We start from the raw sequence: 27,078 nt of genomic DNA, 5'->3' as shown, positions 1-27,078 counted from the left end.
GCATGCCAATGAATGTCTTTCACCGTCAGGCGAAATTGTCTGACAGATTAAATTTGAGATATCGATATCAAAATGGTTGACGCAATCGTGTGTACAACAAAAGCAAAATAGACTAGCGTGCGTCGTGATCTAACTGAGCAGACATCACGCGTGACGTCACCATCGCGGACTCATCATCATCGATCACATCGGAAGTCACGGACAACAAACAAGTTCAGCTCCTAAGAACTGTTTACACATGTTTAAATATTTCGTGTAATATGTTGTATGATCGCCTTATTGATAATAATATTATTAAATACACTGTTGGATCCGGTATGTACCTACATTTCATAATATTATGTGTTTATATAATATATAAGTGAAACTCGAAAGAGTTTTCATATTGCGAATGGGGTGAGATTCAAACCACGGAGCATATGGTGGAGTCCTGCAACATATAAGCTTTACCTGGAAGAGTTTCAGTCATAGACTATGAGACCAAACCGAACCGGAGACTGTTGCTTGGATTGATGTCCTGCAGAGTGCAGATGCGTCTGTGATTGAACTAGTTCTGCGAGGTTTTTTTGTGATATTATTTTCTGGAGTATATTTATTTATTCCGCCTCTACCTAATTGTAGCCTTATTGTTGTCATAATTTAATGTGGTAATATATATTATTATTATTATACTTACTGAAGGTAAGGATGTTCATATTTTGAATATTTATAATAGATTTATAGATTGGTAAAAACAGTGAGGCTTTGTCAGATCAATAACATGTATTACTTAGCATTATGAATTTTTATTGTTTATTTTGTTGTTGCAGATATTGCATACGAGTAAACCCGTCTTAACGTTGTAGATACAAACGGACAAACACAATCAGTCAGGCGGAGTCATGTAAGCCGAATGTCGGACATAATTTGGTCATGATTTTGTTATCTCGGATGTGATCTGTGTCTACGACGCTAAGATCAAGATCGGATAAAGATCGCGGGTGAAAGTCATGTCCTTCTAACGCTAAATGCTCTCAATCTTTGAACCTAATTACGTACACATATTATAATTGATTACAGAAATTCATATAATAGTTTTACTCTATACCCCAGGCTTACATAATTCGATGTAGTGTAATTGCCTTTGCCGCCCCCAGACACCTCCAGGTGACAATTATTGTCAATTTATTCGAAATATAAAATGATATTTATATTAAAAACAATAATATTTTTAATTTATCAGATTCCATATTATATTACGAAGTAGTTATCATACCTGTCGCCTTTGGCCAATTTATAATCGGTGCAAAATTGATAATTAAGATATAGATGTAAAGCTTAAGTAAGTTGTGTAAGCTCTTTAATGTGGTCAATCTAAACTATTAGCATTTTTCTTAGGTTTACGGTAATAATGATTTGGACATAAACGAAATCAGTTTTAGTTGTTATTAAATTATGTAGATGTATATGTATTTGAATTATTGTAAATTCGAAATTAATAAAGATGCAATGTAATAGTGAGATATCAATCAGTATGGAGCGAAAAAAGAAAGGCCAATTTATAGAGAATAAGTCGGTTGGACATTCCATTAAGGGCCCAGATACCGTATAACGGTCGAAAATAAAGCGTTTGGGGTATCTTTGGGAGCTAGTTATGAAAATTCTGTAGACTGTAGAAAAGATGCAAATGTCATAAAAATGCGCTGTCATTTCTCATCATGAAATTCAACATGTCATGATAATATAAAATACATTAATGCCATAAAAGGGTATTATTGTAAACGTTTTCATTTGAAATTGAAGCAGATTCCGTGGGTATAACAATTTGTACAATTATTATTCTTTTGTCAATACGTGCATTATGCCTTTAATTGTATTCACAAATGGTGAAATATTTTCGGCAAGCTTTCTATTAAACTTTACAATTGATTAGTAATTTTCGAGATCTTCCATTGTATAGGTTTTTACAAAGAATTTTGAAATTGTATGTTTGGTATTTTTGATAAGCAGTATTATAAAATTATATAAAATAAACAACCATCCAACAATAAGTCGACCATGCTATCAATTTTATGAGGGCAGAATAAATACATACATAACAGTTTGACTATTATGTTCGCATCGTAACAGGTGGTCGCATTATGAATACACGACCCACGGCGCATCCTCATTCCTCGTAGCGAAGCACCGCGCTGATGCTGCCCAGATCTCAAGACACGATACGGAAGAAAGTGAAGCGAGGGCATGCGATAGACACGTCACGGGCACAAATGATATTAATGAGTCGGATCATTAGCGATCATCACGATCGATATATTGTAACGCAGCATCTGATATGATCTCGTTCGGGAAAGGCGGTACTGGATTTATACCCCTTCGATGCCGATAAATAATAGTTATGATGACATTATTTAAGTCAGCATTTACTGGGTAGAATTTCATTTTATAATACATTATATTAAATTCTGCATATTGTTTTATCACTCGTTAGCTATTTTTGATGTCCGCTAAAAAATGTGGCAACAAAAATATTTATCAACTGATAAACAATCTGTAAAAATTAAGATAGGTAATTTGGCCCTTTGAAGGATGTACGAATAATCTAAATTATTGTTATTTATTAGGAACTTTATGCCAGCACATATAAATTAGGACATGCCTCTTGTTAAATAATACTAAACGGTTGCCTGAAGTCCCCCTATAAAGTTGATTCCTAACTCCGTCATATTTTTTACCACAGCTAAATATAAGTCCATGTTGACCCATGATATCAAAAGACCCAGGTCACAGAGTCAACAGTCAAAAGAGTATCACAGGTTTCAAAAATATTGGAAAATTGAGATATTCAGAGCTTATAATATTCTTCTTCTTCTCAGTATAATTATTATAGAGAGCTAGGTATGTTTTGATAGTATTTTTTTTAATTAAAACTAATTATCCGTTCATCTTTGGGACATTTTGAACCTGGTGGATGAAAGCCAGCGACATAACTTTGAAACTAAATGCTTCATGGGAGCTATTGGGTGTTGGCTCAAATAGAGATAATTGTTCAGTAAAAATGCTATGTATTTTTTGTGTTATACCAATTATTTATGGCGATTCCAAAACGTTTATAGTAAGGTTGGGTTGGTAACAAAAAAAAAAATTGCGATTTGACGTGCTCTTTAATCTAAATTATATGATGATTCTTAACAAAAAATACTTTTTTAGGTAGTGAAAAATTGTGAACATCGCTACAACATAATCAATGATAAATGAATCGTAGGTAATTTAGTCATTTGCTTCAGTATCCTTTATTTCAACTATATTTTTATGTTACTTATATGTACAATCATGAGGTCAATTTAAATTAATAAAATATACATTTTTTATTTAATATAGTCTTAGAAGTAAAATAAAATTTACACTCTGATCATATTAATACTTACTTATCGTGTCCGCGATCACACCGCTCCTTTACAAAACGTTGCAGCGGAGACCGCTCTGTCATTGGCCTTCAACAGGTCTTTCTCAACACACTCAATCCCAATTCGAGGGCAAACCAACATATGCTTCGCATCCTGCACCTCCCCACACTCGCATGAGACATCCTTGCCGGTTAAGACACCTCACTTCTTGAGGTTTGTCTTGCACCTTGTGACACCGACTCTTAGTCTGTTCAGTGCCTTCCAGACATCGAAGGGAAGTTCGTGTCCCGGCGAGGGTTCCTCTGTTGGCTCTATCTAAGGATTGCAGAGTCTTTCTTTCCATTTCTGGATACGACTCTCTTCTGGGAGGCAATCCACTTCCGTTGTCCTTTTAAGGAAGCTTTTTCTAGACTTGAGCCTTGAGGTCTCTGCTTGATGTCCATGGAGTGGGTGTCTGGGATCATGCGTCTGCTTCCTTCTTTCGACATTCGCTGCTACTTCTCTTCGTATATCGGGAGGAGCTATGCCTATGATGGGGTATATTTTATCAACGAGGGTCGGTCGCAGGCATCCCGATATGATGCGACCTGTCTCGTTGATTGATACATCCACATGTTTGGCATGCACAGATGCGCTCCATACTGGTGCCGCATATTCTGCGGCTGAAAAGCATAGGCTTAAGGCAGACGTGTGCAGGGTATGTGGTTGCGCTCCCCAAGATGACCCGGTTAGTTTCTTTATAATATTGTTCCTCGCGCACACTTTGAGTTTTGTAGTAATGCAGTGTTGCTTGAACGTCAGTGTGCGGTCCAGGAGTACCTACACCCAGGTATCTCGGTGTTGGGCAGTGGTCGAGTTTATCGCCTCTCCACGTAACACGTAGTTCTCTTTTGGCCTCTTTGTTCCGAAGATGAAATGCACATACTTGTGTTTTCCGTGGGTTCGGTTTGAGGTGGTTGCTCTCGTTGTACATTGAGAGTTTCTCCAGCGTGACGGATAGTTCATTTTCAACATCTTCGAAAGTCTTGCCTTGAGCTGCTACGGCCGTATCATCCGCGTAAATAAACTGCCTTGTACTCGATGGTATTGGCTGGTCATGACGTGGACATGAAAAGAGCCTCCACGAAGATTGCCACTGTACCTAACCAAAAACATACTCACCGCAATCGGGCGTCCCCTGGAAACGGCAGACCAACAGCCGGCCAATCCTTTCAACACCGGAATCACAAAATACCATCAACAAAATCATATTAATAATAAAATTGTTTAAAAAAAGACAACCAATAATGCCACGGTATACACTACATAGGTATTACTTAATATTAATTGTAACCCACATATAGAATAAAGTTGCGGATCGAGAGGGTTAATAAGTAGTATTGTATAACATTGTATTTGTGTCCATAGGAAAACTTTCACGGTCTTTAGTATCGTAATGATTGAGTTTGGTTTGGTTAACAGAAAGCTTACTTAATGTTCTCTTTGTTAAAGCTCGATGTTTTAATTTCAATAGACGATCATAATCATTGGCCAATGGCCATGGGTGTAACTATTTTTTATGTAATATATTAAAGATGTATATTAGGTATTACTTATCTTTATTCTTATACACACCAGAAAATGGAAAAATATTATTATAACTATAATGCAGTGATTTATTATCAGAAGTAAGTTGTTATCATAAATATACGTAGGTGAATTATTATGAATTCATTAAGGGGGAACATGCTCGTCGAAGGTCAAAATTGAGTTTTTATTGTATTTTCAAACCATGATCCTGGACACTCCTTAAACGTTGTAGATAATCTATTTATATAATTTTGAAGCCTTATTATCCTTTATAGTTATTTTAAACATTTAATGACTGCATAAAGTATTTTTATTACATAAAATAGTATTCTTTTAAACCTCTCGCTCTAATGTTTTAGAATATAGTCATATTTCGGTACATAACTGTGCAGTGGTGTTAAGATTTTTTACATTTATTAATTTTTAAACGCATTTATAAAACCATTAGCATAATTTATTACGAGATAATTTTTGTAAAATATTCACGATAAAAAATTATATTGATAATCTCTGTGATCCCAAATTTGACAAGAATTAGACATTTTATTATTCAAAAAATCGGCAATATTAACACATTTGAAGATGATTCTAAAGATACTTATTATAAGCTATGTCTTTGACCATTCAAGTGTGATAAACATCTTATGAATAATGACTGCTTTATAATAATTATTGACCTAAGAATAAGGTAGTGTTTTTTTGAAATACGCCATCATCACAATCGGATGAATGGCATAAGAACGCATAGAAATAGAAGAAGAAAAAGATGATTGTACGAATTCAGAAACCTTTGCGGGCAAGGGCACAACACTTGATCAAAATTTCATTGCAATCGGATGAATGGTATAGGAACGCATACGAATAGAAGAAGAAGATGATTTTCTAATTCAGAAATCTTCGTGGGAATGCGCACGACAACTCACCAAAGTTTCATTGCAATCGGATGAATGGTGTAGGTACGCATTCGAATAGAAGAAGAAGATGATGGTTGAACTAATTCAGAAACCTTCGCAGGCGTGCGCACGACAACTCACCAAAGTTTTATTGCAATCGGATGAATGGTATAGGAACGCATACGAATAGAAGAAGAAGAAGATGGTTGTACTAATTCAGAAACCTTCGCGGGTGTTGGCACAATTACTGACGAAAATTTTATTGCAATCGGATGAATGGAATAGGAACGCATACGAATAGAAGAATATAGAATAGAAGAATAATAATAAGAAGAAAATGGTTGTAATAATTCAAAAACCTTTGCGGGTGTTACCACAACAACTGACGAAGGTTTCATCGCAATCGGATGAATGGTATAAAGACCATACGAATAAAAGAAGATAGAATGAAGAAGAAGAAGAAAATGATGATTTTTCTCATTCAGAAACCTTCATGGGTGTGCATACAACCACTTACCAAAATTTCATTGCAATCGGATGAATGGTATAGGAACCATACGAATAAAAGAAAATAGAATGAAGAAGAAGAAGCAGATGATGATTTTTCTAATTCAGAAATCTTCATGGGTGTGCATGCAACCACTTACCAAAATTTCATTGCAATCGGATGAATGGTATAGGAACCCATACGGGACAGACAGACAGACATTCATTTTTATATATTAGTATAGCTTATACTCTTCGCGCAAGTGCAAGCAATAAGTTGACAAAGTTTTATTGTAATCGGATGAACGGTATGGCTGCGCATTAAATACGAACAAACAAACACACAAACACACAAATATTAATTTTTATATATTAGATTGTGTTCTTACCTATTCGCGTTACCACACAGCCGTGTCACATTGAAATGAATTAAGATTTTTTTGCCGTGAATTTGTAGTAAACAGCTGACAACTTTCCGATTACTGTATGTAGGTAGTCGCGTGGATCTTATTTTGGTCTAAATTATTTTCTGTTGTATCAGAAAGTCTGTTGATATAGTCCTCACTCTCTGGAGATCCATATGGTCCGCGCAGTAATGAAATTATTGATATAATTACATTTACATTACTTACATTTTCAATTATATTATATAATTACAGTATATATAGGTATCGTATATCTAAAAAGAAAACTTTTGGGAAAACACAATTATTACAGCTGCTTGATGACTATACATTTTTAGCATTTTGGTTTTCTGAGTTACGGCTTTATATTATGAATAAATTCTAAAGGTGAATTGGTTATGAAAGATATAAGTATGTTAGGAACAAAATCTGTAGGTATTTAAATAATTTCTGACTATTATATACATGTATTTAAGGATATCAATCACGAACTCAATTTACATCATGTTTTGTCAAAAAACATATGTAAACCGATTTCTAAATCCCGGAAGATTTATGCCTCGGGATTTTGGTGTCAAGAAATTGAGTGAGTTTCCGGGTAAGTAATACCCATATATTAGGAATATTATATACAATATCAATGTATTCTGTATTTGTATATAATTCGAGACCGATGATCTATCGATAAATGCATTCACATGAACATTAAACGATACCCAGTGAAAATAATCCATGCAAAAGTTAGATGAGTGTGAAAAAGGGACCCTAACAGATGGTGGATGAGTATATAATATGTTGTTAAAAAAAACTATTCAAAGTAAGTTGTGTCAGTAACGTGCTATGAATGCCTCTTGGACAGTCTCAATCTTATCGGTGAGCGGCTGACGGGGAGTGGACATGGGAACAAAACGTTTGAAAAAGTTTTTCGCAATGGATGGGTAAATTTTTCAAATTTTATAATCAATGTGCATATTTGGATATTGCACATGGGGTTAAGTTATTGAAGAGCAACCGATTTTCGTAAGGTCTCGCATCACGCCGCAAAACTCCGTGGTTCGTTTTGGAGACAAATAAAATAATATAAAATAGCTGACGTTGAATAATATTTAGATGAAAAATTTTTATGGTACAAAATCCATTGTGTCTATTATACTATTGCATGTAATGCGTTGAATCCCGGAGCAGTAAAATCACTGAATAATTTATTCGTCAAAACAACTCCCACCGCGTCGCCTTTCATTGTTATATCTCCAAGGCTCCAAGGCTGGACTTCTACATCTTCCATACAAAAGAAAATAAATAATGATACAATATTCTCGAAGCGTGAGGGAAAACATTAAAAAATAGCATTTCGCTCTGGGGCTTAAAATCTCAGAGTAAGTATCGAAAGCGCAAGGAGAGCTTTTATGCATAATGTCTATTCTTTAGGCTCTTTAGGAGGCGTGATGCTATATTATTAAAATAAGACAAAGTGTGAATCTGCACCTTGCATAATACCAGTGTTATATGGTTTTAATAATCTGACATTGTCGTTAATATAACTATGTAGGTATATAAATGGAATAAAGTAGAATTTTAACACCATACGTATTGAAGGAAGTGGCGTTGGGCAACCCAGAATGTGGCCGGGTGGGTGCTGGAAGTCGCCAAAATTCACATAGTATTGTAGTTCCAGAAAGAAGAAGACATACTAATTATTAGTTTTAATTAATTACAATAGCATTTAATTAATAATTTGAATAGTTTTTAGTAACTCACGTTGTATCGTTTTTCATCTACAGCAGTGGTCTCCAACCTTTATGTTACTACGCCTCCCTTTAAAAAAAATCGAGTCTTGGCGCCTCCCCCCTTTATTTCATTAAATAATACAGACACTTTTTTAACACACAAGTTTTTACTACTTACTTATATCAAATTCATTTTTTAATTAATTTTTTTTTCATGCGACGAATGAGCTTGTTTATTACCACAATCAATTTTAAAAGAAGTCAACCAAATTCATCATCGTTCATTGACAAAAATTAATGGATTCTATCATGAGCTCCACATAGTGAATAGGGCCTACAGGCCAGGATCTTTCACCCATATATTAAAAATATTTAATAGCCCTGAAACAAAGCAGCGCCGCAGGCGACTTTTTTTACTATTAATAAAATTATATGAAAAATGCATTAGCAAACTAACCAAGAACTCAGGAAATAGATTTTTGTTTGCTTCAATATATCTGGCGTAGAAATCATTTAAATGTGGAGACATGTATTATTGTTATATTATATTAAAGAAATCACGTCAAAAACAATTTAAAAAAAAAATATCACACCCTGCCTACACGCTTCAGTTGACACTTTAGCTACGAGTGACATTTAAATTTGAGGTTATTGTTTTCATGCAACCAGCGGTCGTTTTGTGCATTACCGAAACAGAGCGTTTGCAAAAGCGCCATTTTTAAATTTCTCCGCTCCAAATATTTTTTTAATAGGATTTAAATATATTTATTATATATTAAAATAAACATTCATGCACTGAATTTTTACTGTTACGTTAAGATATGAACTTTTATTTATTTGTAGATATTATGGTATAAAAAATAATTTATTCAAAAATTTTGGCGCCTCCCCTGGCAATAGATCGCGCCTCCCCTGGGAGGCGCGCCTCCCAGGTTGGAAACCGCTGATCTACAGGCAACATGCATATTCACCTATGGTAAATATATAACTGACAGAGAATATAGTTGGTACTCACTGATTATATACTATATAATTTTGAAAAACACTTTCTGAGAGAGTATATTGTAACCAATAGAAAAAATCTTTTACTAAAAAGTACTATTACTTCGATTACCAACCGACGTCGTGGAATTTCTCCAATATTTTTTAGATGTAACTACTTGCACTTGCTAATAATTTATAAGTAACTATTTATTTTATTCAACGAATAATTCACAAGATTTAAGAATATATCATTCTGATTATTAAATATATATCATTTTAAAAAGTTTGTAATAGTTACCTACTTTGATTTAAGAAACAAAAATCGATTGCCAAAGTAGCTTGATTTGGAAGAACGCTGATGAGTAGGTATTAAAATTGACCAATAGTTAAAATTTGTCGCAATTAGTATGTCACGCCGTTGCATATTGGTTAAATGCGACGGATGGGGCGTATACCCGGAAGATACGGGATTCGATTCCCCGTCGGGGTGACATACTTTTTTTCAAAAAAAGATTTTTTCTATTGGTTACAATATAATCTCTCAGAAAGTGTTTTTCAAAATAATATATGTTCAATAATCAGAATGATATATTCTTAAATCTTGAGAATTATTCGTTGAATAAAAGAAATAGTTAATTATAGATTATATACTAAATTAATATATTAAAGGATCATGCACATACGTTATTCATAGGTAAAGTATTGGGATATTATATTCCATTACTCGGGCAGTAAGATACTTAGGCGCGAATAATGTTAGTTTTACCATATTTTAGTAGGGTTTAACACTTCAATAGTGAATATAAAAAAGATACAACTATCGCTATTATTTCTTAATTTTTTCGACGAAAACTTTTGATATTTCATTTGATATGCTATTTAAAAAAGAAACTATTCCTTTTTCATTTATTATTCAAAAGCCCTTGTGTTTTAGTGATGTTACTTCTGAACCTTTCATTTGGGTCATGAGCTATTGGTTTAACATAGAATGATTAATGTCTTCCCTTATTTATAATATCAATATATTTAGCAGACTGTCATATAGTTACATAATATATTCGAATATAGACTCACTAAAATCATACTATCAGTATCTAATGACTTCTTATAAGTACAACACTTATACCAGTTTTAGTGTGAGTAGGAATCAATGAAAGGCCAAATTCATCACGAGGAAAAATCTGTTTTCTAAATGAACCATGAGAAACCCATAAAGATTTATAAATTTATAGTTACTTAGCAATTAAAATGTACTTGACATTGTAATAAAAAGCTGGGGTTTCCAAAATGTTTGGTTAATGTTCGCAAACCGACATGACAGTTGAATTTTTTTTATTTGAACCATAGATTGACCGAAATATCTACAATCACAAATACCCAGGTTGTGAGAACATCACATAAATATATTGTGACCTCACCGGGGATTGAATCCGGAGCCCCAGGATGAAAGACCAGTACCATACGCACTGGACTACGAGGGCTGCCTCATGTTGCTGTTGTTCAACTATAGATCGACGTTAAATTTTAATATATTCAATCAACCAACACCAAAATTCAATTACAATTATTTTTATTAATTGATTTAAAATTCTAAAAGATATATATATTATCATATATGTATATATAATTGTAAAATGGGCAAAAGAGTTTATGCATGCATGCAAAAGTGCTCGTGCGCACTTACGCACACAATTTGGAAAATCCCTGGTCTAGACTCTAGTCTAGATGACTTTATATGATGTCAAATATATCAATAGATATAATAATTTGCACTGTCATGCATAATATAGTGTCATCCGACCATGATGACTCTAAAAGAATAGTTTAAGTAAATAGCGTTTATTTGTAAAAAAGAAAATATAGACATAATGAAGTGAATATGCATTGAGACATTAAGTAGAAATATCCTGCAATTTTACGGTAATTGTTTACGACAGTCAACGAATTAAAAAAAAAACCCTTTGAACATGCCTTCACGTAACGGGTAATATTTCCTGAAATCACGTCGTACCGAGCTCCAACCAACCGACTACAATGAATAAGTAAAATTTATAACACACTGCCTTTTCATAACATAATAATAGTTATGTTACGGAAAGGCCTACATATTCAATATCAATGCGGCAACCGGGTATGCAGCGGTAGTCGGCTACCTACTCGTAGGATACTACACTCTATTGTTTTCCACCGGGCTAGTTTTTTTCTTCATATTCCTTGTATGATATTAAACGAAATATGAAAACATCTTAAACGGTGGGAGGAAATTAACTACTAACGGGGATACGACAATGAGTGTATAATGTAATGTATTCGGAAAATTACATTTAGAGATAAGAGTATAATATTATGTTTATGTTTTACTATTATATTTTCATAACTATTTTCTAATATTGTCATGGAAGTATATATTATGCTAACAAAGGAAATATTATGGAGAGATGAAGCCTTGGACTGTCTGAGTAACCAATGTTGACATCCTCAAAGGAATGGAAAAGTTACAAAAAACTTACTTGCGGACAGTTAATTACCATAACTATCTCCTTATATTATTATCCTAAGACATTTTGGAAAACGCACACATTTATTATTTAAATGCTGTTCTGTTGATTTTTAAACGATTTTACTTCAATTTTTAGAGTTCCGAACTTACTTCAAATTGAATCCAGCACATTTTTTTAAAACTCGGCATAATCACAGATAATATCACTTTAAAAACGCGTTTTCTATTCGTCACCATACTTTTTCATGTCTTGCCGTCCATCTACCAAAAATTAACTATAATGTCGCTTAAAACTTTCTATATAATCGATATATCACAAATCACAATTATTATTCTATAAAACTTTTAAAATCTGAAATCGAAATATTGGCGTACGTGTCAGTTGTAACAAGAAATAAACATTTTCCTTACTAATTACTACAAAAATATAATCTGAAAACACTGCACTGGCACTTATGTATCAAACTAAAATAGGAGACTGATTGTCAGTTGTTTTCTTTCGCGAACCGATTAGGTATAACTTTATTTGACGTATCAGTATATTTTAAGTTAGAATTTGTGGAAATCGTAGAAATCATCGAAAAATTATGTGACATTTATAAATTATTGTCATATGGGTTTTCTATAACAATAATAATAATAGAGTTTTAATAATACTATCAATAAATATTTTAAGACTTAATATATGAAATTACTACTATAAGTTTATTATGTATTAGGTACATAGTTCCATATAAAATATATGGTTATCCTGATATAGTAATTATTGTATTATTTTACATTTAGGTAGTTAAATGAAATTCACGAGAAGTTTAATACAAGTAAGTAATTCATGATGTTTATATTGTTTATTAATAATAATTATATATAAAATTACGATAACCTATCGTAAGTAACTATTAATACTCAATGTTTATATTTATTAATAATAATTAAATTGCAATATGTAATGTTTCTTCTTATTTACTATTGTATAATATAATATCATTACGCATGTTGTTTGCTTTCTATCTTTTATCACGTCGAAGTAAAGACATACTTATAGCAAACATAATAGTCAATTTTATGACCATTTTACGCCATAATTATGTACTATAAGTAAGTACCTACTACTTTTCCCATTTTTTTTACGTGATAAAAATTATAAAATTTTCATTTCTTCACCCAGATAATTTGTTGACTAATAAATTAAGCATATGGAAACTTATTTAGTAATACATTAAGTAGGTCCTTACTAATTTAAAAATAGAACAACAGTTATAAGCAAAGCCCCACCCCTTCGGAGTGTTATTATCTTTACGAGAAATAGTTTTTATTTCATTCAGTCATTTTTTCAATCAACTGCTATTGAAATTTTCTTCCATTGAATAAACAAAACGTATTATTTGAACTGCAACAATCTAAACATACGAAAATAAACTATCCTGTCATTTGAATCGCGTCAAATTGAGCAAAAATCAATCAATATGAAAAAAACTTTGACTCTATCAAAACTACCTACTACACAAACTAATTAGTGTACGAAGTAAATGGGTTTTATGGTGATTAGATATTTTTTCATCATTTTATTAAAATCCTAAACTTATTTCAATTAGATTAGAGCGCAAAGCGACCTGCAAAGTCTAGCGAGGCAGCTAGCTATGCTAGTAATACTATAATACCGCATATCGTACTTATCCTATTTTGAATGTCTTCTCGAATTGATTCGGACGGAGTTCATCAAACTGAATTTACAATGTACAAAACATCGTGTTGGGTAAATTTGATTAAAAGATAATTTTTAAAGGTCTTTTTCATAATGTGAAATGCAGTTCAATTACATCGCGTTAAAATATATTTATTTCCCGATTTACATAGCATAATAATAAGACATTTAATGAAACAAAGATCTTTTGATATTAGAGGATCACTGGAATAGATTGCCGTGCACCGGTTGGGTGGATAACTTAAGATTTTTTCCCGCGAAAAAATATGATCACGACACAAAGTTACGAGCTACCGGCGGAGATAGTTATGTACTAGATAGTAATAGTATAAGAAGTCATACACAAAACTATCTTAGTAGGTTTATACGTAGAAAGTTAACAGAGCTTCCAAAATTGTATTACAAATGAATACACGGTTTGTATGTAATTTGTGGATTCGATTGTGTCTTATGTAAGCAATGTTGTTCATTGTAAGGCAATAATTGGCCTTTATTGATATTCGAGGAATGATCAAAGTTACACGCGGTAAAGAAAGACGTTGCATTTCGTGATTTAATTAATCTCCAGATTGGTACAAATGCAGTTCCGCTGAACTGTTCCAGGTAGCAGACGACAAAATGAACATCGAATTAATGCTGGCCGGCCTCCGATAAGGGATGGAACAAGTAGAATAATAAGAAATTAAGAATGTAGTGAGTGAGTATTATCAAGTATTTTTGTCGTAAAAATTAAGATCCCGAGATTGAACGTTTTCAGCTAACGCCTGAAACATCTACAATTATTATTTTCTCTTTTAGTATAAGTTTGTGTGTTGGAGTTGGTTTCTCAATGTAAATATTGAAAATACATATTTTTGTGACGGTATCCATTGTAATGTATTGTATGCGTAATATAATGTTCCAGAGGTATTCCATCTATTCTTGCAATTTATCACATTGCATTGCAATGCATCAAATAAGCGAATTTTGCATTTAGAAAATCTGTGTAGTATTTAGTTGCTTATACAAACTTAGATGAATTAATTTATATTTTACCTTTATGCTAATTTTATTACCTACTGTAGGTACGTTGAAAACTGTGCTGTAAATAAATGAAAACGATTATAAATATTTATAAAAATGATTTGTTTTTGAGCTTGTTTTAGTGTTTTCATTGGAATGGAGCAAAAATATAAAAAGTAATGCATTTAAAGATAAATTAAATAACCTATTAAAAAGTAAGAATTTTTGAATCTAAATCTAAAATAATTTTATGTATAAAATATTGGTTAAAACTTAAGATTCTTTTGTTTATAATAATATATATTTATTTTTATAAAAAATCACAATGGACAAGCATTCGGGTATGTATGTACCTATGTGTATTATTAAATATTGATTTTATAGACCTAACACTGGACACAGAGTTGTACTAATATCTATAAGTATTAATACGATTTGTCATATTGATATTGATAACCTTCTAAAGTGCTAAATTCTTGAAATAATCAAATAAATTGACAAGATGTTTTGTTTTTCTAACTCGGTCCTGATTTCTAAGCTTTGGTCACCAAAGACGTGTACTAAATATTCAGGTCGTGAATTCTAAAAACAATAACATGGCAACACTGAACAATAATGGTGTAACCGCCTACCAGTACTTCACAAACTGTGCGATTGTTTCTCAGCTCTACGGGGCCCTCGTAGTCCAGTGTGTTAAGGCGCTTGCCTTTTAACAGGGGGCCCCGAGTTCGATTTCGGTTAGGTCACAATATATTTATGTGATGATATCGAAGCCTGAGTTTTTGTAATTTTTTCGCTTATATTACTAAATGTACACTACTTTACTATGCCTCATGGCCTGTTGTAGTGTTAAAAATAATATATATTATGAATATAAATGGTAAAATAATAAGTTCAAAAAGTAATATGCTACTGTAATCTATTTACACACCTATTTAAATCTACGGGTGAGTATAATGTGCATATAATACATTTAATAATCGAATTACGAAGCATGTTATTAAATATAATTTAATGAAAATGAAAAATATCGTCGTCACAAGAAGGCAGTTTGGTTAGATATACATAACAGGGATTACAAGGTACTTTTTTATTTCTTTGTGATTTTAAATAAAATTAAAATACATTAGTACTATACCTATCAAGTTTTTGAAGTTTATCAAACTAATAGTATAGATGCAAACTAATACTAACATTTAATCATCGGCTCAGCGAACGCTAATTTCATGTCAGTTTTTTGAAAATGAGTAGATATATCTTTCAATTGAAATAAAATAGGCAGGTAGGTACCCAGATATTTCTTATTTATTGTTGCTTATATTACATATTATATCGTATTGATCTATAAAAAAATATTTTATTTAATATAAATGAGTTTTGTTTGAACACTAGCGTTCTTATGAATTGAAGATGCCGGAAGACAAAATCAGTAGTCAGTGACAAATCACATGAAATTATACAATTATGAACTACAATATATATATATATATATATATATATATATATATATATATATACACAGGGCTTTTTTGTAACTTCCGCCTAACCGCCTTAGGTGGAACGGCGCTCCTTCACCCTTTTTCATTGTATTTTTAATGTTTCAAAAGGAATTAGACGAAACAATGTTCGCGCTAACATAGTACAAGTTAATTTTCCTGAATCATTCCATATGAAGACATAACTGAAAAACTATCGCGTTTGATAAATGCATTGAATTCTATTACCATTTCTTAATATGAATGTGAACGCGAATTATCGCAAATGACCCAATAAGAGCTTTGTTGAAGATCAAAACAGTTTCGGGACTTTTGTTCATCAAACTCGTCGGACCACCTTCGATCCTTCAAAATACGTTGATCGGTGGTTACTCAGTGGAAGACATTCGACCATAAACTCTAACACTAAGAAGAGGAATCAAGACGATTTGCCAGACTAAAATTGGACTGAACTTTTGAAATCACCATGGCCCCCACAGAGGGGGGACTGACAGGGTTCTAGGTGAGATAAACGCACATCACAAATTTGCTTTAATCGTAAAAAAATCGCCTACGGTGCTAATTTCCTTCAGGCGTATTAACATTTTAAAATATGTTGTTGTGTAATTACATTTTTTCATTAGCGTTTGTTGATAAACTGAATACCCTTAATTTTACCTCGAACACCCTTTGAAAAACCCTACTATAGGGCCATGGAAATCACTATATACCTTTATTCAAATATAATACATTTTATGATGTTTTTACAATTTAATTTTGTACAACTTTAGTTGTTTATTTGTATATATGTTTGTTTGTTTAATTTTTTATGCGATTCGTGGCATAGGAAAAGTTGCTTTAAATGATATTTGAATATAATTTTCTTTAGTAGGTAAGAAGTTTGGCAAGCAGTGAGTTTCGGCACCTTTGTTTTTTTTAAAGCCCTGTATATATATATATATATATATAATATATAAATATGTTTATTTCCAACTAAACTTTACAGTAATTAATTAATAATATCATCATTTTTTTGTAAAATGGCATTCTACTAAGTAAATGCTGACGCTGTTAATATACTTATTATTATTTTGAATTCCATTTTTTCATTGGCTCTACAATCAGACGTGTATCTTGCATGCTCACAAAAAGGTTACTTGACATATTATTTTAAAAACAAAATATATTAGTCACTTGCTTAACCTATTAGACATATGCTATGGGTTCCAAGATACATTGGTAAACAACAACACAAACATGGACCCTCCAAACCAACCGCCCCGCCCCACACTCAGTCTTAATCGGGCGTATTTCGAGACCCTACGTTTGGGTATGAAGCATCAGCAGTTGTTTACGCCTGGGAATGTTCCCGAAGCGATACCCAAGATGGGGGTCGCCTCGTTTTCAATTGAGGTTTGACTGAGTTTAATGAAAGACATAGTTTAATAAAAAGTGCCAATGGAGAGAAGGCACTGAGACAAAAGTAAATGAATTTAATCATGTGTAAGACACAAAAAACAAAGCTAAAACAATACGGACAAACAAATTTATTTGAAGAGATCTTCACGTCCGCAACAAGACGTCGCAATTTTTAAAATGCAATATACTTGGCCTTTATGACGACCAGGTCGGACGGCACGATGGGACTAGAAATTAATTTGCTAGACCCGTGATTCCAACCCGAGACCCGCGACTCCGCAAACCAACAGGTTACCACTCGGCTATCGGGGCCGTATTCCATTTTACAATACATATTGTAAAACTGGTCTGAATCTATGAAGTAAATATTTTATGATTTAATAAAATATGACATATTTTGAGCCCTTCCGTTTGAAGTTGCTTTGTTGATTTTATGTGAATAAATCGGTTCGCAGGTTTTAAAGTGAAAAAACACGCAAGCCTCCATCCATGAGAAACGGGAATGCGCAAGCCTCAAGATAATTGTTATGCTAAACTCTCTTTATGATCAGTTATATTCTATGAACTGCATTTAGTTTATATCTGGATTACCACCAAGCCAAGGTTAGGGCGACTAACCTTAGATTTTACAGATATTATAAGCACAAGCAAAATACAACATCTTTTATTTTGATCGTTGTTCAACGTCGTGAAACAAAACAAGTTAGTGAAATAAGATAGTATTATGAATATCGCAAACAGAATCTCTGTATTCTGTTATTCATATGCTAGTATCCAACCATATTGCAAATAAAGTTCAATAGGTAAAACATAGTGGATACACACTAGTGTGAAGTGATCCTACAAGAGAGATCTACGTGCCGTAGGCTCTGCGTGGAAAGAGGTGTTGAACTTGATGCTTAACAGCAGGTAAACATGGTTGCACCCCGTTTCACGATTTGTTAGTGTAAAAGAGAAATTGATTTAAGAAAGAAAACACATCTATATTATAATAAACGACGTATGTAGCTACTTTTTAATGTTATATTCTTGTTTTTTGTAATCAGTAATCGATATATCCGCAAACTATAGCGTCTTGGGTCCCAGGTTCGAATCCTGGGTCTGGCAAGTACGTCATATTGTTTTTCAATTTGTGTATGAGCCAGAGTATGGACCTAATAGGTTGAGCAAGTTGCTGACATCCATTTATCGTTAAAACACATTCTGTTAATACAAACCTCCACTCTGTGGAGTCCCATATGATCTTATTAGTATCGGACATGGTCGAAAAAAAATATTTACATTCACTTAGACAGGGGTTGGGAAACACTCAATGAGGAAAATAATTTTGTGTTAAATGATATTACCTATATTAAAAATCTCTAATTCAGAATTCGGATATTTTGTTTTTATTGATAAAACCACATTGGACTTTTTGATGCCGGAAAAAAATGAATCAGTACTGACTTCTAGGTCCTACTGATATATATATATTTCTGTGTGAATATTTTGTATTTTTACGATAGAAACTTATTTTTTTTGTTAATACTATCTCTACCCCATTTTGGGTAAATTACCCTTGTTAGATAGATATAGTCAGATTCGTTGATATGACACAAATGTAGATTGTTTCGTCATGAAGCATAATAGATTTCATAAATTAATTTTATTTAAATCCTTATATGGGCACTTGTCGCAATGTCGGTTATCTCTTTAAATTTGCATTCCTAGTAAGGTCATAACATATTTGAGAAGATATATGTATTATTAAATAGGTAGTCAGTTACAATAATTATGGTAATTACTTACAAAATGGTGAAATATAATGACCCAAAACATATCATATTCATGACGAAAGCATATTTTCTTGTTGTTCATGTTCATAATCATTATGTTACTAAATCAAATGTTAAAAAAAATCAAAATAAAAGACTGGATCTAACTAAATTTTCAGCTGGTACCTACTTACTCTCACATATTCTTTGAATTTAACATATCGATTGGTTTTTTGAAATATTCATAGGTACTATTGTTTATTAACGAAAGAGTCTAAAATAACATTAATGGGTATTTGCAAGTTATCTATTAGGTGCCCTGAAGATGCATTGTGAGTGAAATACACATAACATTTTGTCGTGCACGCATAATTGCGTTATTAAAAAACGAAAGCAATCTTTCTCCCAGAGAATTGTACTCTCTTTTCATATAAACATTGCGCAAGCGTCAATATCAATTCGTCACAGCAAGAAAGTGACATACACAATATAATCTCGAATGAGCTGTTCGCTGTCAGACGCGAGCCTATTACAGATAAATATAAATACTAACTCATGCAATGATGTTCTCTATCACAATGCCATAATCAGTAGTATAGTACTCCACAATCGAACACGAATCAAGTCTTTCATGATTATATAGGGCTACCACTTGCCATCGATTGAATTGCTAGGCTTTGATTCTTTTGGAGCACCGTTCTTATTTAATTCTACGCTTTTTGAGTTTCCGATGTTATCAGATTTTTTGGACCATAAATCTATAGGAGTTGCTGGAGTTTGTTCAGTTTCTTGTCGATAATATGTATTTTCCAGCTTAATTTATTGATAACAGTCATTACGATCACGATGGTCGAGCGACTTACGCGTCGGCTTATAATATTGTGGGTCTCAGGTTCGAACCCTGGGTCTTGAAAATACACATACCTATTGTTTTTTAGTTTGTGTTTGGAGTCAGAGCATGAACCTAATACGTTGAGCAAGTGGCCAACATCCATTTCTCGTAAAAACAAAAATCTGTTAATACAAACCCCTCCACTCGGACAAGAAAAAAGTCATTTTATTTTTATATAAACTTATTTTTACTATTAATAGCACATGTCGCACTTTCCAATAGATAATAATAGCCCTGCTTGAAAATCCTGAGAACACTTTGGAATCTTATGGTTTTGGAGCTTCCATTTTTTTTAATTATAATAAAATATAGTATTTATATTTCATTATTTTCTTGGTGCGGTCAGTGATATAAATATATTAATTGGTTTTCAAACTGTTTTGTTCCATGACTTCCATGGCACGTTTTTTTGTAGCTCAGAATCAAACCAGAAGCTTTTTTAAGCCACATTGTATATACCTAGGTACCTACCTAAACTTCTTTTTCTTTCGACCATGTCCGATCCTAATAGGATCGTATGGGCCTCCACAGAGTAGAGGTTTGTATTAACACATTTTGTTTTTTTTACGAGAAATGGATGTCAGCCACTTGCTCAACCTATTAGGTCCATACCCTGACAGACACAAATTGAAAAACAATATGTGTACTTGCCAGACCCAGGATTCGAACCTGGGACCTACGGCGTAATAGTCCAACGCTTAAGCCGCGCGGCCACCGTGGGTGTACCTAACTGGTACCTAATCTAGAGTTTTAAAATTAAAATGAAATATCCATTAGTATAACTAGATATTATGTAGGTGGGTATATTGGTTTTATAAATAATCGGGAGCGGTGATTTGATTTGATGGAACCGAACGCCATTCGATTTTGCGCTGGAACAGTACCATTACAAAAATGTGTGTTCTATCAGGTTTGGTTAACATTATGTTTCATTTTCAATATGAGCATAGGTGACCAATAACAATATATAACGTAAAAATCCTATATTTTTTTAAATCACACTGGCATCAAACATCTAGTAACATCTACGTAAAAATCTACGTAAAATATGAAACATAGTTCTCTTGATTTTGAGTATGCGATTACCCTATCTTTGGAAATGTTATGTTGTCTTTGTCTAACCGAGAAATTAAGATGTCGGTAAGATTGACAATTGTGAATATAATATTTGAAATAACACATTATTATGTACATTGTTCTAACACAAATTATTTCACACAAGTATGCATTTCGATAAAACAAATATTATCACCAGGATTTTCAGTTTGTCTTGTCATCGTATTGTAGTTCACGCGAGGTTATCTAACTACGGTACCTAATGATACCCGCTCCAGGAGTACCTACATAGTATAGACCTTCTCATATTTTTAATTAGCATTAGTTGTTAATTATTATCTGGATAAACATATTATATTGGATATGAATAGATATCGACAATATGTCTGAGACGAATTCTGCAGTTTTTTGGATATATTGTCAGGCGCAGACCGGACGACCTGGAGAGACTGATGGTTTTGGGTGGCCTCCAGCGAAGGCGAAGCAGATGAAGAGCGTCTGTGCGCTGAAGCGACCAAGTGAAAGAACTGACTGGGGGCACCATCCATTCTGTCCTGAGAGAAGCGGAGATCGAGAAGGATGGAAATTTAAATGTGGTCACGATCCTCAGCCATGAGTGTACGACCAAGAAGAGAAAAGAAATAAAAAATGGGAAAAAAGGTTTTTAATTTTCCTTTTAAAAAATCTTAAGGCGAATTCTTCACTGAGCCTTTTTTAAAGAGGCACCTAGCGGAAAAATACGAAGCTTGCAATTTGAGACATTTTTTTGATAATTTACAATTTCAACTGTATTAATGAATAAATATGTATCTGAAAACATTAAAAATAAAAATATTTTTTATTTTAAGTCAAAGACAAACTTACAATTGTAAAAAATGTAATAAAATGTGAATTTGTTCTATCGGTCCGCACCCTATTATTACATATATTTTATGGTCATATTTATTATTAAAATTTTGTTCATTAAGTTTTCTATGCATCACCTAAGCGATTTTTGACTAATTCATAGTTTTAATATTTTTAATATCTATTTTAAAAAACATCGATTTTTATAAAAAATATAAATGTGTATAACTTGAAATCCTTTTTATTTATATCAAATCAATTATTTTTATAAATATAAATAAAATATTTATATTAATATAAATAAAAAGGATTTCAAGTTATGCACATTTATATTTTTTATAAAAATTGATGTTTTTTAAAATAGATATAAAAAATATTAAAACTATGAATTTGTCAAAAATCGCTTAGGTGATACTTAGAAAACTTAATAAACTAAATTTTAATAATAAATATGACCATAAAATATATGTAATAATAGGGTGCGGACCGATAGAACAAATTCACATTTTATTACATTTTTTACAATTGTAAGTTTGTCTTTGACTTAAAATAAAAAATATTTTTATTTTTAATGTTTTCAGATACATATGTATTCATTAATACAGTTGAAAGTATAAATTATCAAAAAAATGTCTCAAATTGCAAGCTTCGTATTTTTCCGCTAGGTGCCTCTTTAAAAAAGGCTCAGTGAAGAATTCGCCTTAATGAAAATAAATAATAAATTAGGCATGTGGAACATAATGTAGCCAAACAAAAACCTACGGTGTCATCGCAAGGCCAACTTTGGAACATTCCTTTCAGATTCGCATTTACTCTGCAGTACGTATTGATTAAGGTGATGTCTCTAGGTAAAGTTGTTATCGAAAAATAGCTAGAAAAGTTTATTAATCGGTAAATATATATTCAAAAGTAATGAGAAAAATAAAATAAAAAATTAAGAAGTATCATGGAGTTCTATATATCAAAAATACGTGTCAAATTCGGTACATTTCTATCGGGTGGTAAGAATGAATGACATAAGATTTATTATCAAAATTACGATAAAAATGTACGTAAATCTATTACCCAGGGAAACGCTAAACGAAAATTGGAATTTATTATATCCTTATATCTTGTTTTTCAAATTTAAAAAACATCGATTTAGAGGTTAGAAAGCACGCAATTAAAATCGAAAAACCTCGGCTTAGACGCAATTTATCGCGAAAAACGTTTAGCGTTTCTATTAAAAATATTATTTATTAATTTTTACGGCAGTAATTTGAATTTAATCTTGTATTTTTGTATATTAACGAATCGATAGAAATCGAAACCATAATAATTGCCCAAATTCAACCGATGTTTAGCTGTCCGGTGCTGCCACCGTGGAACTATTTCGAAACAATACACATATACAAAATACACACACATGCAACAACATGACATTGAAAATGAAACTCACACATAGACAAGACAAAATAACATTTTTCTGCTTCATTTTGGCTAGGATCAGTTTGTGGTAAAACTTCGACGCGAAATTGCCATATGAATAAAAATAACTTTATAATTAAAATTACAATATTTACTTAATATACGTAGGAACCTGCCTATATTCAAAATTTGAAACTGCGAATTATTTGCAATTAGTATTTGCTTAAATTACAACTGTTTTTTATCATTATTTATGATAAAAATAATCAACAAAATAAACAAATCTCGCATTTTAACATATGGTAGCATTCGTGCTCTCGATCGAATACATAGATAACAGACATCGAATATCGGGTTTATAACAATTCTTCTTTATTTTTTTGCCATTATTATATTGTTTGAAAACAGGAAGGAATCGACTCATCAGCATAGATAAGATACTTCTCATCAGTAACATTTTTGTCAAGTAAGTAAACTTTTCAGTGTATAATAAATAATATTATTATCGTACATCAAAATGACAAACTATGTCATGCAGTTTTGATTGTCAAACAAACATTCAAAAATTATTTAAAAGAGTTACATATACTGTATTTTCAATCACCATCATGCATTTATCATCAATATATATTATTTTAGGCGTATACTCATCGTTTTCGTAAAATTATAAATACTTTACGTCAGTTTGAGGTTATGTTTATGACAAATGTCATCGAGCCTATCTTGTACGTTTTGTAAATTATCTAATAGATAGTGAATTTCTTTCATTCGCATAATATGATTGTAGAACCGAATTTAATAAAATTAAATTTTAATTTCATTCAAAATTACTGAAACTTGTCTCGAAAATGTATCTCATAATCATCATTATAATTATTCACAATGCTGTACAATGTAACCATATTGATTATAATCAAATATTTTATGTGCTTTCAAACACGTGTCCGTGTTTTTAATACAACATAATCGTAAATTGAAAACGTTATCTACAGTGATAAGTTTAACACGAGTATATGAATATAATGAGGTTATGTTTTTTTGTTTACATATAGATAAATCTTTTAATACTGATGAACTCGACGAAATATTGGACGACAGTGACTGCGAAGTCGGCGACGGTTACGAGTCCGACAACAGCGACGACATTTACATTCGACATTTACAACCTTCGACATCACAATCCAGGGTTCTTCCCTGGCTCACAAAATGGTAGGTTTACAATTTTCTTAATAATATATTTATTGGTTTTATATACCATCCAGTCATACATTAGATTCATTTTCATTACATGCTTTGGCATAAAAACAAGAATTCATTACATCTTGTACACATGATGTAGCGATTGTCTCGAATGAGGAGTTGATGGTTTGAATAGTAAACTTCAATCAAAACATATTATTGCCCATCATTATTTGTATTTTTACTGCTAAATACTTGAATTAATGAGGAAATATGGATTATGTAATAATATTTTTTTCCTATTGTTTCAGTATGCCGAATGCTGGTCCGGAATTGGAGGAAGATTTGTTGGCGAGAGGGCATGTTGCTGACAATGTACTCAGCTCCTTTTTCGAATACTTCAACCTCGCTCTCTTCGAAAAAATAGCTGAGCAGACAAATTTATATTCAGCACAAAAAAGGGACTTGTGGTCGGTGAATACGAATTCGAAATTCGTATTCACCGTCATCCAAATTATGATGGGTACATTAAGGTTTCCGCAGACTCGAATGTACTGGTGTTTATGATCTAAGCATTCCAATCATTAATCAAGCAATGCCCAGAGACGGGTACTTCGAACTGCGGAATCACTTTCATTTTGCAGATAACACTGATAAACTTTGGAAGATTAGTCCCTTTTTAAGTGAGGTTCTAAAAAAATGCCATACTTTGCCCAGACCTGCTCATAACTCCATCGACGAGCAAATGATGCCGTTCACTGGCCGCTGTAGACACAGGCAATTTGTGCTTAACAAGCCAAATCCTGTAGGCCTTAAAAATTTTGTTCTCGCGGCCAGAGATGGATTAGTGATAGATTTTCACATATATGTAGGGAAGGGAACGGTATCAGATGGAGATATGAAGCAGTTCGGTCTGGGCGCAAGTGTGGTCAAGTTACTCTGCCGGACTCTCCCCAATCCTCCTGCATTGTCTATACTGATCGTTTTTCACTAGTTTGAAGCTCGCCGATTCGTTACTTCAAGACAAAATATTCTTAACTGGAACTGTCAGAAGTAATAGAATCGGCGATGTGATTAAGAAATTAAAAAAACGATAAGGCCTGTGAGGGTTTTTAACCACTTTGTGGACTTGGCGGTAGTAAACTGTTGGCTAATGTATATGCGGAATTGTAAACTAGAAAATGTACCCCGAAAGGATATTATGGGACTGTTGTCGTACTGAATCAGATTAGCGAAAGCTATGATTCGGTATGAAGATCGGGTAGCCAACATTTTAACACTGCCAGCACGAGGTCGGCCAAGAAACATGTCGACATCGCAGGTAGACACAGAGCCACCAGCTCGCAGGAGAACGGTTTTCCCCCAACCGATCGCTGAGGTACGTTTGGACAGCGTTGGCCACCATTCAGCATCCGTGTGCAGATACCCTGGATGCAAGTCCCGCACCAGTTATATTTGCATAAAATGCAATATATACGTGTGCACAAAATTTTGCTTTGAGCTGTATCACACAGTATAGGATGCAGCTCAAAGCAATTTTAAAGTAGATATTTAGGGTTTTATTTCATAATTTTAACTAATTTTAAGTGTAAATATATTTAATTATCCTATTTATAATGTTTTTGTATTGTTTTTATTGTGTAATGTTCTATTAAAATTGACCATTCCTATGACAAGTTGTTTTCTTTACCTTCCCTAAGTTTATAGAGTAGGTAATATTCATCTGCAGTGTGACCTGGTAGCATATATAGTACATTAGGATCGGACATGGTTGAAACGAAATGAATTGGGATGTCTATATAATATCGACATTGTCATAATTATAACTACAGTCGAACTCGGTTATTACAATCTCGGACATAGCGAGATCTCGGATGTAATGAGGAAACAGTCGTTGACATTTGGTATATGATTTTCTCCGTACATTTTTATTCACTGTTATAACGAGATACTTATCGGATATACCGAGCTAAAATACTGGTAATGTGTTGATCGTTTAAAGACATTTCGACCCTAAGCAATAAAATCCGATCGGACAGGATGCCGCCGGGGACAGATTACGTTTATGACACTAGTTAAGTGTCTAATTGTTGTTTTCGCCGACAATAAAAATACCTATTCTCTGATATAACGAGTACCGCTTATAACGAGCACATTCAGCCGGTCCAACCTTCCTAGTAATAACCAAGTACAACTGTATATTCCTTATTTTGTTTAATAATAATTCGAATGGCATTTGTTTTGCTATTCATTTCATATCATTCTTTTATTCCACCTCTAGTAGAAATTCGATGTAATTGTCAATTGTACAAGATTAAACTCAATCTTATAAACATTTGTACTTAAATGTTCATTTACTACTATAAATGAATTTTACTGTAGAAAAATATTTAT

At 32.7% G+C, this 27,078-nt stretch overlaps 1 protein-coding gene and 1 long non-coding RNA gene across 2 annotated transcripts in view; one reads left to right on the top strand and one right to left on the bottom strand.

Moving 5' to 3' along the window:
• Nucleotides 1-27,078, bottom strand: part of LOC147079219 (ras-related and estrogen-regulated growth inhibitor-like protein A) — a 355,251-nt gene that overhangs the window by 63,130 nt on the left and 265,043 nt on the right. The window lies entirely within an intron of this gene.
• Nucleotides 23,830-26,356, top strand: LOC147079220 (uncharacterized). The gene is made up of 3 exons (XR_015070915.1): nucleotides 23,830-23,971; nucleotides 24,558-24,714; nucleotides 24,996-26,356. It is a non-coding gene; the product is annotated as an uncharacterized LOC147079220 (long non-coding RNA).

The sequence above is a fragment of the Rhyacophila brunnea genome, unplaced genomic scaffold (assembly GCF_057557595.1).
Source record: "Rhyacophila brunnea isolate RB1 unplaced genomic scaffold, BYU_Rbru_1.0 scaffold_10, whole genome shotgun sequence".
Taxonomy (NCBI): Eukaryota; Metazoa; Arthropoda; class Insecta; order Trichoptera; family Rhyacophilidae; genus Rhyacophila; species Rhyacophila brunnea.
This window is presented reverse-complemented; position numbering and strand designations above follow the sequence as displayed.